This window comes from Pelodiscus sinensis, chromosome 9 (genome assembly GCF_049634645.1).
Source record: "Pelodiscus sinensis isolate JC-2024 chromosome 9, ASM4963464v1, whole genome shotgun sequence".
NCBI lineage: Eukaryota > Metazoa > Chordata > Testudines > Trionychidae > Pelodiscus > Pelodiscus sinensis.
The window spans coordinates 41091123-41103669 of record NC_134719.1 but is presented as its reverse complement, the minus strand read 5'-3'; positions in this window follow the sequence as shown (position 1 = coordinate 41103669).

Genomic DNA, 12547 nt, shown 5'->3' with positions numbered 1-12547 from the left:
TCCGTCGACAAAGAGCGTCCAGACACATGGAGTTCTGTCGACAAAGCAAGCCGCTTTGTCGACAGAACCCTGTAGTCTAGACACAACCCTACAGGCAATAACACCTTCTGTCGACAGAGTTCTGTCGACAGAAGGTGTTTTGCCTCGTAAAATGAGGTATACCAGCGTCGACAAAACCGTGGAGTTCTGTCGACGTTATGTCGACAGAACTCCGCGGTAGTGTAGACGCTGGTATTGTTTTGTCGACAAAAGTACACTTTTGTCGACAAAACTAGGTAGTCTAGACACACCCTATGAGGAATAAAGCCTTTTGTCGACAGAGTTCTGTTGACAGAAGACATTATTGCATCTACACTGTCCTTTGCGTCTCCACTGTCATATCGACAAAGTGGCTTGCTTTGTTGACAGAACTGGATGTAGTTGAGATGCTCTTTGTTGATAGAAGCTTTGTCTACAGTATCTGTCGAGAAAACGTCTGTTGACAAAAGCCTGTAGTCTAGACGTAGCCTGGGAAAGCATTGATTGTACAGATCAGCTTTGTAACCTGGAGAATACATCGTTTTATTCATAAATTAATAGGAATTTCCTACTTGTGTTTGGATATCACTTTTCAGAGCTACTGACTATTGTCTGCAGTTACGCTAAGTGCATTATGAAGAATGTATGTGACCTGATTTGACCAGTACATTGATCCCATTCATTTTGAAAATTCATAAGAGCAATAATGTCCAATTAAAAAACAAACTGAACCGGTGCCTGAATGGCTGTTTGAGCTGTACTGGGAAACAAGCAAGTCTTTTGGCTCAAAACCTTTAGGATATGCAGCTGAACAGCAACACGTTAGGTAATGACTGTCAGGATGTGGGAAGTGGTGCATTGTTACAAGTACCTGAGCCGCTCATTGTCCGTAGTCTTGATAGAATCTGGTTTCCATTTCTCTATCTTTGTGCTTCCATGGATAGAAATACAATCACACATAAGGGGGTGGGAGGAGATTCTGCTTCTCCACATTAACTCCTCCTCCCAGACCCTGCAGAAGCTACTTTTAAGATGGCCCATAATGTTCCAGCTTTATAGAGTTGGAGGAGAGGTGATGGGCTGGGAGCTGACCAGCCTTGAGATTCTCTCTTCTCTCAAACCTGCAGGAGAAATCAGTGTGAAGGTACAGGATGCCTTAAGTCATGCTGTACCCCTTTCACTCCACAATGCCCTTTAGAAGGAGTTCCACAGACAACCATAATAATGGAAAACTACCACACTACTATCGATGAAGGACTGTTATTTCTCTGTGTGGATAAAAAGGTTTATTTAAAAGAATATGTGGTATTCCTGCAACCAAGTTAGAACATCAAGTTGTTGGAGAAAAAACTGCCCCCCCCCCCCCAGTAAAAAGTTTGGCCAGGCCGCTTTTGCAATCGTGGGCTGCAGTATTCCTTGGGAGAAACCGGCCGCACCCTTCCTGCATACCATTGCCTTTAGAAAAAGGGAAGATGTGAAAAGGGGAAAATAGCCTCAGACTCTCCCACCCGTCACCTTGGCGTGAGAACTGCGGAGCTTACCTGGTTACATGAAACCTGCAGTTTCGGGCCAACCCCTGGGACACAGACCCCCCACTTGGTGACCATTGGGCCATATATGGTAATATGCAAGCACGGGAAAGCGATGTGCAGATTTGGGGATAAATACCCATCACACAGTTTGCTCGAGAAGGTCTTCGCAACACACCTACCACCGTGTGTGTGCCTTCCCGTATACTCCAAAAGTGCTGCCAGCCTGATCAACCGACCAGCCACGTCTCCTGACTCTCGGGCGTAACCAAGGCCTTTGTAACCGAACCGATATCTTTGAAATGTTCCGTGTGCTGTGTAAGTTGGTATGTATGATTTGATTTTCTTCTTTGTATAAGCTTAGTGTTGTAGTTGTTTTAGGTAGTACATAGAGTTTGTAGTTATCACTGTTATTTAATTAGTGTAGCTGGATATTTTTAGAATAAAGACTATTCCCCTTGCCATTCCCATATTTCTGACACGTTTAACTAGAAATCGTAGAATAAATATAATAAATACTATAAATTCGTCACTGTCATAAATAAATATCTTTTATTTGCTAAAACGGTCCACCTGGTCTGTCCTTTCCTCCTTGGGTATGCAGCATCGGACCTGTGATTCTCACGACACAAGTCATGGTGCAAGGAAGAGGTGACCACAAATCAAGCTTGTTTGGCTAAGAAAATTATTTCTTTGAAATTAAAAAGTTATAGGCACTCTTGGGCAATAGGAGTATGGCAGGCATAGGCCTGAATCAAACTAACTGCAGAGTTTTTTATGCAGGATTTGAATGATTTAATTGATCCAAAAATTCCATATTTAGTCTCACAGGGCACCAGCAACAATCTATAAGTCTTCAGTCCAGGAGCAGATGGAAATGCAACTGCACAAAATAAGGTGACGTGTCTCACAATCTCACCCAAAATTATAAAATGAATCAGATACTCATGGAGGAAAGGAAGATAAAATAGGCAACATGTCAAGAATTTGAGAGAAATCATGACAGATAGAAACCTTCACATCCAATACAATAAATCAGGGTAATTGTTATGCTGCAGGACATAATATGGTAAAATATGGAAGTTTTCATCTCCAGACTTGTGGTCCGAATGTGCCCCTTATCCATAAAGAGATGAGCCTGATCTAAAGTTCCCTTAAAATATATCCTATGGAGAAACTTTCTTTCACTTCAATGGGGCCTTTGATCAGGCCCTAATAGCTGTTAGCTTCTTATAGCTCAGATGAATTGATTTCAATCCAGTCCCTGGTGTAGGAGTGTGTGTATCATGGGAGGCCATCATCATATTTTTGTCTGATAGTCTCTCTTATTGCCTATCTCCATGCCTGTTTAGTCCTCAGTTTTTCAAGACCTCTCACTTCAAATAGCCCCAATACGTATGAAGGCACATTAGTAGGATGTCATGGAACATCTACATTGATTCTGCCCGGGCTGAAGAGAAATAGTGATTCCCATTTTCTATTAATCTGTTATCTTTCCAAAGACCTACATGTCTTTTATACAAAAGAGGAAGGAACACATTGATGCTCTCCTCTGTGCAACCTCTGTCTCCTGTAATTGTTAATGTTTGCTCTATTGAGTACTGACACACAAAAATAAATCAATAGTATGTGGGAGACTGCAAAGTTTCCATAAAATTATATTTGTACCACTGAACTTTCCACAGAGGGACTGATAGAATTGCTGGGCCCCTGGGCAAGCTTGGGGGGCTGGTTCCATGAGGCCTTGGGCCGAAGGGGCTGGGCCAGAGAAGCCAGCCCTCAGTGCTGCCCAGACCACACCACACCAGGCTGTGTCCCCAACCACCTCCTAGTGCCACACGGAGCGCACCAACTGGGGTTCTAGCGATGATTTAAAGGACCTGAGGCTCTAGCCACTGCTACTCTCCAGTAGCAGTTGCCAGTAGTCCTGGGCTCCTTCGAATCAGTAGGCCACAGGACAGTGGCTCCCTTTGCTCCTCTTATTGGCAGGCCTGCCCAATCAACACCACCTTGATTAAATAGAATATTAAGCCTACGGCTTGGTAAAACAAAGACCAGTAAAGAACAAATAATCACAATGGCTCCAGGCAGGACTATGAAAATAGCCCTCACCTAAGTTCCTACACTCTGATTGCAGCTGTGATATAGTCAGTTCTAATTTCCCCTCTTTATAAAAATACAACTCATCTCACCCCCACATACTATGAATAGATCCAAACAGCCCTATAAAGGGGGAGTACAATATTTTACTGATTGTAGAATCAAGCCCAATTTTATTGGCAGACTTTGCAAATGCAAGACAATAAGACGTTTGTAAGTTTTGCAGCAGACAGTCTGGCGGGCAGTTTGGGCAGCTCTAATTTATTGTGAATAAATTTCCTGGAATCTCCAAGGAGTCATTTTAACACTGACAAAAAAAAATCTGACACACCATTAAGTTTGTTTTTTGTTGTTCTTAACCAAGAATGCTTACAGCAAAAAAAAAAAAAATCAGTATTTCAGAGACAGTATTTTGTAACTGTCGAGTCTCACAGTTTTAAAGGCTTTTTACATACAAGTGATCTGTGTGCACTCTATTCCTCTGTTTAAAAGCATGCCCAACACCACCTATTTGCAACTTCGTTTCTGTGTGTTATTTTTTCTCTTCCAGGCAAAGAAGCCATTCAAGTCAAAGACCTACCATATTTATGTGGACTGTAGTTAGACTATTTGCCTTTCTATCCTTCTTAAATTAATTACCACTCACAGCACAACTGCATATTATTTTACAATGCTGGATAAGACCATTTTCAAAGTATTCTGACTCCTTTTAGCAGAAAGACAAATTAAACAATGCAGCTTCAAATCAAGCTCAGAAAATATCAAACATCAATTGTGAAAATATAGATAGCCAGTTGGTTAATTCTGTTTTGATGCTATCACCAAAAAAAGAGAAGCTTTTGTTTCTAGTCCCCGCATATATTTTTTCCACAAGTCACCTTACAACTTCTGCCAATGTACTGCTATGTAAGTAAGTAATGCCTTCTTTCAGTCTCAACATTCTGCTATATCCAAATAGGAAAGTGAACCAATGACTGAGATGTCATCCAGAGAAGAGCAACAAGAATGATTAAAGGTCTTGTTTAATCAAAGGTCAAGGGAACATGACCTATGAAGGAAGACTGAGGGTATTTCTACACTAGCCCCCTAGTTCGAACTAGGGAGGCTAATGTAGGCATTCAAAGTTGCAAATGAAGCCCGGGATTTAAATATCCCGGGCGCCGCCATTTTTAAATGTCTCTTAGTCTGAACTCCGTGCCCGCGGCTACACGCGGCATGGAGTAGGTAGTTCAAATTAGGATCTCTAATTTGAACTACCGTTACTCCTCGTGGAGCTGTGGGCACGGAGTTCAGACTAAGGGACATTTAAAAATGGTGGCACCCGGGAAGATGCAAATGAAGCCCGGGATATTTAAATCCCAGGCTTCATTTGCAACTTCAAATGCCTACATTAGCCTCCCTAGTTCGAACTAGGGGGCTAGTGTAAACATACCCTGAAAGAATTGGGCTTGTTTAATTTGGAAAGGAGAAGACTGAGAAGGGACATAATAGCGATTTTCAGGTATCTAAAAGGGTGTCACAAAGAAGAGGGAGAAAAATTGTTCTCCTTGGCCTCTGAGGATAGGACAAGAAGCAATGGGCTTAAACTGCAGCAAGGGAGGTTTAGGTTGGACATTAGGTTAAACACTGGAATAAGTTGCCTAGGGAGGTTGTGGAATCTCCATCTCTGGAGATATTTAAGAGCAGGTTAGATAGACATCTACCAGGGATGGTCTAGATGGTACTGGGTCCTGCCATGAGGGCAGGGGACTGGACTCGATGACTTCTTGAGGTCCCTTCCAGTTCTAGTGTTCTATGAAACTACAGCATCAACTGAAATTTTATCATAATTCCCAGATATTTAGTTTATATTCAGCCTTGTTGCAAGTTATATGATTCTTAGGATGTGGAACAGATGAGCTAATGTGATTTAGAATTCTTAAACAAACCCTTCTGTTGCATCTACTCTGAAGTTCCTATAAAACAAAAATCGGATCGGTCAAAGTATTGAGTTAATGTTTCTTCCATTGACTCCGAAATGATCTGCAGTGTAAAATGTATCATACCATATTAAACATAAGGACTTGCTACGTAATTAATACCACAGATATATCCTTCCTACTCATGAATTTGTTCCAGCATTCATTTATATTTGGCAACAGAGCAGGCGAATAAATGTAAATTAACTGAGAATGTGGTAGACAAAAATGTGATCATGATATAAATATGTTGTCCCTTCTGGGATTTCATAGTACAGGGATGGATCTTTGAAACTTCATACTGAATACTGAGGTTTGACCATACATCCCAATGCTGCCTACTTAGCCAATCACCAGCTCTTTTTTTGGATCCTGCCCAGCTGATTATGTACAAGCTGTATGGCTATGCCTACACTGCACAGTTATTTCAGAATAAGCTATTCCGGAATAGTTATTCCAAAATAGCGTATGCTGAAATAGCTTGTCTACTCTGCAGGGAAGCCACAAAATTAGACAGAGACGGGCTTCCCTAATATAGAGCCTCAGGAGAAATAGCCCTGGTGAGGGGCTATTTCCAAATAGCAAAAGTGGAGCATCTAAACATACCTTATTTTGAAATAGCTATTTCAGAACAGGCATTATTCCTTGTAGAATAAGGTTTACAGAAGTTGGAATAAGCTGTGTGTTATTTTGAAATTATTTCAAAATAATGGAATTGCTGTGTAGACAATTGCAAAATTATTTCGGAATAACGTCCATTGTTCCAAAATAACTTTGCTGTGTAGACACACCCTATGAGACAATCAAAAAGTGTTTTCAGACATGGGTTGGCCTAGTCTAGAATGCAGGACAGTGCCTTTTGTATACATCCATGTTTGACAACTTATTTGAAGTTTCCTTATTTTCAAGAGACCTAAATACTTTGGAAGCAGAACTCTTCTGAAAAAAAAAATCAGTCCTTAAGTACCACATTTGGGCTAAATGCTCTTGAAAATTTGAAACCAATTGTGGATGTATTGAAAAGCCTGGCCTTTAATAATTATACAGTGAACATATTTTCAGGACAAATTAAGATATACAGTAATTAGGAACACCGATTTACTGTTTCTGAAAGAGTCACGTACCATTTTCTTGAATATTTTGCGGCCCAATTTCTGCATATACTGAATGTATCAGAATAACCTATCAATAAAGTTAGGTTCTGACAAAGAGAAATGGTGTTTGCACAGAATGGCATTGCCTTGGATACATTAATTATAAAACAAAAGAAAACAGATGCACAATCTTAACTGAGTTAAAATTACAAGCAAACACTATTGTAGAAAAAAACCAGTTTAATCCAGATTCTCCCCTTCTACTTGAGGACTTCTGATTAAAGCAGTGTTTCTCAAAGTGGGCCATAAGCCCACTTTGAGGAAGCTACTAATGGGCCACATCACTTTGTTTATCTAAAGGCTCTGCAGCCACAGAGCCTCACAGCTCCCTTTGGCTCCAGTTTGCTGTTTTCTGCCAAGGGGAGCCACTAGAAGAAACAATGGATTAAAGTATTATCCAGGTAAATGCTACTATTTGCTCTTTGCTGACAGACATTACACATCAGCATTTCATATCTATATCCCTTTAGGTGAGACAGGTACCATAAAGATTAAGTTTTAAGGCTTGTCTCTAGGGTGCTTCAGTACGCAGTAAAGTGGTATATGTTCTAATGCACAGTAGTATGTCAGGATATGTCTACACTACAGAGTTAATTCAAACAGCCATTAGTTCAAATTAAGTTTAATAGGGGCTACACATACAAACCGCTAGTTCGAATTTAAATCAAACTAGCGGAGTGCTTAATCCGAAGTAGGTAAACCTCATTCTATGAGGAGTAACGCCTAGTTTGAATTAAATAGTTCGAATTAAGGGCTGTGTAGCCACTTAATTCGAACTAGTTGGAGGACTAGCCCTTCCCTGGTTACCCTGGTGGCCTCTCTGGGCCAAGCCAGGGAAACTCTTCTGACCCCCTCCCGGCCCCGGAGCCCTTAAAGGGGCACAGGCTGGCTACAGTGCTTCTGCCAGTTGCAAGCCTGCCAGCACCCAGCCAGCAGACCCCGCACCTGGCACAGCATGAGCTAGCCACCCGCTGCCACCCAGCCCTCTGCCTTTTCCAAGGACCAGGCTGGCAGCTCACAGGAGCTTACCCGGGGCCACAAGAAGGGGGTGCCCGCCTGGTCTAGTGCGGAGATTGTGGACCTCATCGAGGTTTGGGGGGAGGCCTCCAACGTCCACAATCTCTGCACTAGGCACAGGAAAGCGGCCATCTAGAGCAGGATAGCTGCCAGCCTGGCCACCAAAGGCCACACGCGAACTCAGGAGCAGGTTTGCATGAAAATCAAGTTGGTCCAGTGAGACCCCCAACCCTAAGCTTAGAACATAAGAACATAAGAATGGCCGTACTGGGTCAGACCAAAGGTCCATCTAGCCCAGTAGCCTGTCTACTGACAGCAGCCAGCACCAGGTACCCCGGAGGGGATGGACCGAAAACAATGACCAAGCGATTTGTCTCGTGCCATCCATCTCCAGCCTTCCACAAACAGAGGCCAGGGACACCATTCCTATCCCCTGGCTAATAGCACTCCATGGACCCAACCTCCATGAATTTATCTAACTTCTCTTTAAACTCTGTTATAGTTCTAGCCCTTACAGCCTCCTGTGGCAAGGAGTTCCACAGGCTGACTATGAGCTGTGTGAAGAAGAACTTTCACTTATTAGTTTTAAACCTGCTGCCCATTAATTTAATTTGGTATCCTCTAGTCCTTATATTATGGGAACTAATGAAGAACTTTTCTTTATTCACCCTCTCCACACCACTCATGATTTTATAGACCTCTATCATATCCCCCCTCAGTCTCCTCTTTTCTAAGCTGAAAAGTCCCAGTCTCTTTAGCCTCTCTTCATATGGGACCGGTTCCAAACCCCTAATCATTTTAGTTACCCTTTTCTGAACCCTTTCCAAGGCCAAAATACTTTTTTTGAGGTGAGGAGACCATATCTGTACACAGTACTGAAGATATGGCATACCATAGTTTTATACTTCCCCTCCTCCTCCTTCCCCTGACTTCCCCTTTCCAGCTCTCTCCTTCCAGGTTTCCCCCTCCCCTCTCCCACCCTCTCTCTTCCCCTCTCCCACCTCCTTTTCCCAGTCTCCCCAAAGGTTAATGTCCCCTCCCCGTTTTGTTAAATAAAGAGAGTTTCTATTTTTGAACACGTGTCCTTTATTTTTTACATCAGGAAGGGGAGCTAGTGAGGGGCAAGTGGAAGGAGGTGAGGGAGGACTGGGGTGGCTCTGTGGACTCCTCGAGGTGAAAGCCCTCCTGCAGGGCCTCCTGGATCCTAACAGTCCCCCAATTGACCCTCCTGGATGGCAGCCTGCCGCAAGTGCAGCCAGACTGATGGCCGAGTGCTTTGATGTGCCAAGTGTGGGCACTCAGGGCACTCCAAGACAGGACTGCTTTGCTGTCCTTCATCGAGGTAGACAAGCAAGCGGGGAACTCTGAGAAGTGTCTGTCTGGGTTGGGGGTTGGGTCCCTTTAAGCACAGTCCTCGGTTAGCCTGAGGCAGCAGCTCCATGCTCTAAGTCCTAATCTGATGCCCTGCCGGCACTGGTTCCGGCCAGAGTTAACTTCAGTTCATGGTCCACTCAGTGTGGACATGCTATTTTGAATTAGCAAAATGCTAATTCGAATTAGTGTTTAGGTCTAGATGCACTAATTCAAATTAGCTTATTTCGAATTAACTAATTCGAATTAGTGCTATAGTGTAGAGATACCCTCACACACTAACTTAGTTCACATGGACCATGCTGTCATGCGCTGAAAGCTCCCTAGTGTGTACCCATATAGCCTCAAACAAACTAATTCAACTACTGAAACCTGTTCCCTTCTGGGGAGCTCATTTTGTTTATACCTCACATTCATTCTGTAGAACAGTCTTGTTAAAAGTCACACCTGACCATCGGCTAACAAAAGACTGCAAAATCATTTTAAGAATTCAGACCATATTTTTAAAGAGGTGCCCACCTCTCCTGCTGTTTGTAATGATGTGACTGACCTTTATGCACCCTTTCACTGGTGATCAAATATCATCCCGGCTGCAATTACAGCAATTGCTTATATGGAAAAAATAACATTGGAAAAGAACTTAAGGTGGGATTTTCAAAAAAATCAGTAGTGGCCCAACTCTGCTTCCTCTGATGTCAGTGAGAGTTTTACTGTTGATGTCAGTGGCCATTTCTAAGGACTTTTGAAAATCCCACCCCAATGTACTTTCAGTTTATTTCCATGCAGTTTAACAGCTGGAGATAAGAAGGAGAGCTGTCATTATAGGATCATGCCACTCACTGTGGGCAGCTAAATGCCACAGACCACAGGGCTAACTGCCAAAATTCTTTGTTAAGCAGCAGAAAAGTTTCAGCAACTTGTAGTTTTTTGGACTAGCCAGTAGAAGTAGGTGGCTTTATATATTCCATCATACAGCCACAACAAAAGCATTATGAACAGTCAGGCTCTCTCTACACAGCAGTGTTATTTCGGAATAATGTCAGTTATTCTGAAATAACGAAGTCTATGTCTACACACAAGCAGTTATTCTGACATAATATCTAAATAATGTTGAGCTGGGGGACTGCTTACTCCAACGCCTGTAATCCTTATTTTACACGGAGTAAGGGAAGTCAGAGGAAGAGTGCTCTTTCTCAGACTTCCTGCTGTGTAGACAGCCCCAAAAGCTGAAATGAGCTCTTTCGACTTAAGCTATGCAATTAGCATAGCTCAAGTTGCATAGTTTATTTTGAGGTTAGCCCTGCTGTATAGATGTGCCCTCACATTTGCTCCATCTTCTCTTTATTTCTCAGTTTGGAAAGGTACATGTCTATATTTTCTCTAAGGAAACCTGCCTGGTAATGTCCACTTGATATGGCATCTCCAAATTCATCAATAAATCATACAGCAAACTATCAGAAGCTTTAATGACTCATGCTTTGTTTAAGTTCTCAGAAGTTAATGACTAGGGAAGTTCCCTGTCCAGAAATATAGCATACCTGTATAGGGACCTGCATTTGGCAAGCAGGTGCCCTCAGGGCTATTCCTGAGCTATTGGAAGCCATCTTTACACATTCAGCTAAGCTTGCCAATGTCTGTTACACATTGTAGATGATTTTGGGTGGTAGTAGTAAATAAATAAACCTATTCTTACAGTAGTTTAAAAAAAACGGTCTCTGAAAATATGCAAAATACAACCATCAAAGTGGCTTTTCTTCTCATCACCTGAAGTAGGGTTCAGCCAGTCAGGGAGCCAGAAGCCAGAGAATGTGATCAACCATAACTAAGAGTACAATATACTCCTGTGAAACAGGAATTAATTTAATGTAGTCCTGTGGACTGTGTTATACAAGGGGTCAGACTAGATAGAATGATCCCTCTGTCCTTAGAATCTTAGTACCATGGAAATTTGCCGCAACATAATTAAATTAAATTTTATTTAAAATTGTCTTACGTTTGTTAAAAGAGCTCCACAGTTTTGTGAACTCAACAGACGCCAAATAATGAAGAAAACAGATTATAACTATTTTGTTTAACTGCACTCCATAGTTGTAATTCCAGCTCTCCCATTAATTTACTGATTTGCCCAGGCCTACACACAAACCCTCAGGGTTCAAATACCCTTTTTCCTCACCTTTGCCATTTTAAAAAAGTGAGCTAATGCAATCTACCTTTTTTATTGTTGTTTTGTCAGGTGAAATTATTTTGATATGGTGCTTTAGATGTCCAGAATTAAAAAAGGAAATATACATTTTTCTCCAGCCTCCTGTCAGTTAAAAACGATAAAGTGAACTGCCAATAGGGATTCCATCAAAAACCAACACAACCCACCAGTCATGTGGACAACATGTTTCTCAATTACAGTATTGCATGCAATATTTAAGCATGGAATGCACTTTGTCACTTACAAATGCTACCTTTTGGTATATTTTAGCACCATAATTTTACATCAGTTTCCTGTACAGCTTGAAAAATGGTATTGTGGTTTATGGCAGTGGATCCAGAAAGCTTTCAAAGTATTGATTTCCTCTCTCCAGGACAAAACATTCTGGACACAGCACAGAGAATCCGCTTTCATTACATGACAGCTATATTAACTTTAAAAATGGGCTAAAGACTACATACTGCTCCAAATATTCATATTGCCTCATCTAACTGATTTTACAGGAGAAACATGCAGTAAAATAATTCATATGGACTTGCACGACTCATGGGTAAAACATTTATATTCAGGCATATAGTATCTCTGGTTTCCTTACTGTCCTAGGAAGATCACCGCACCTCTAACTAGTTATAATGAAATGACTATGCATCATTTACACAAAATTTGTGAGTCATTTGGGGTTTTTTTCTTCAGTTTGGGGTGCAAAACTGGAACAGCATGTGTATATGAATAACTTTAAACTGATACAAGAAGGTCAAATAAAAACATATATAAACTATTTTTCATTGATGATTTTCAGGTCATTCCCAGATTATAGTATTTAGATTTTAAATCAAATATTAAACACTACCTTATTGTTTCACATTCTAAACCTATTGTAATCATAGTGCACATGTTTTGCAATTAACAAAGTGTTATTTATTTAATAACCTGATAGACATGCAATTATTCTGTCTCCTCTTGCTTTACTTTTGCCTTGCCATGAGTCATTTACAGCTGTGTGTGACAATGACTGATACCATCTTAAAGATACCATACCAACTTCAATTATTCTGTCATAAGCCTTAACACTTAGAAATACATGTAATAAGGAAACATTTTATATCACACATTTGATGTCCTTCAAAATTAGACCTCTCCTCTTTATAAAAATACAATATGCTGTTCTTTTTCTTTCATTAAATGTTTAACTTAGCA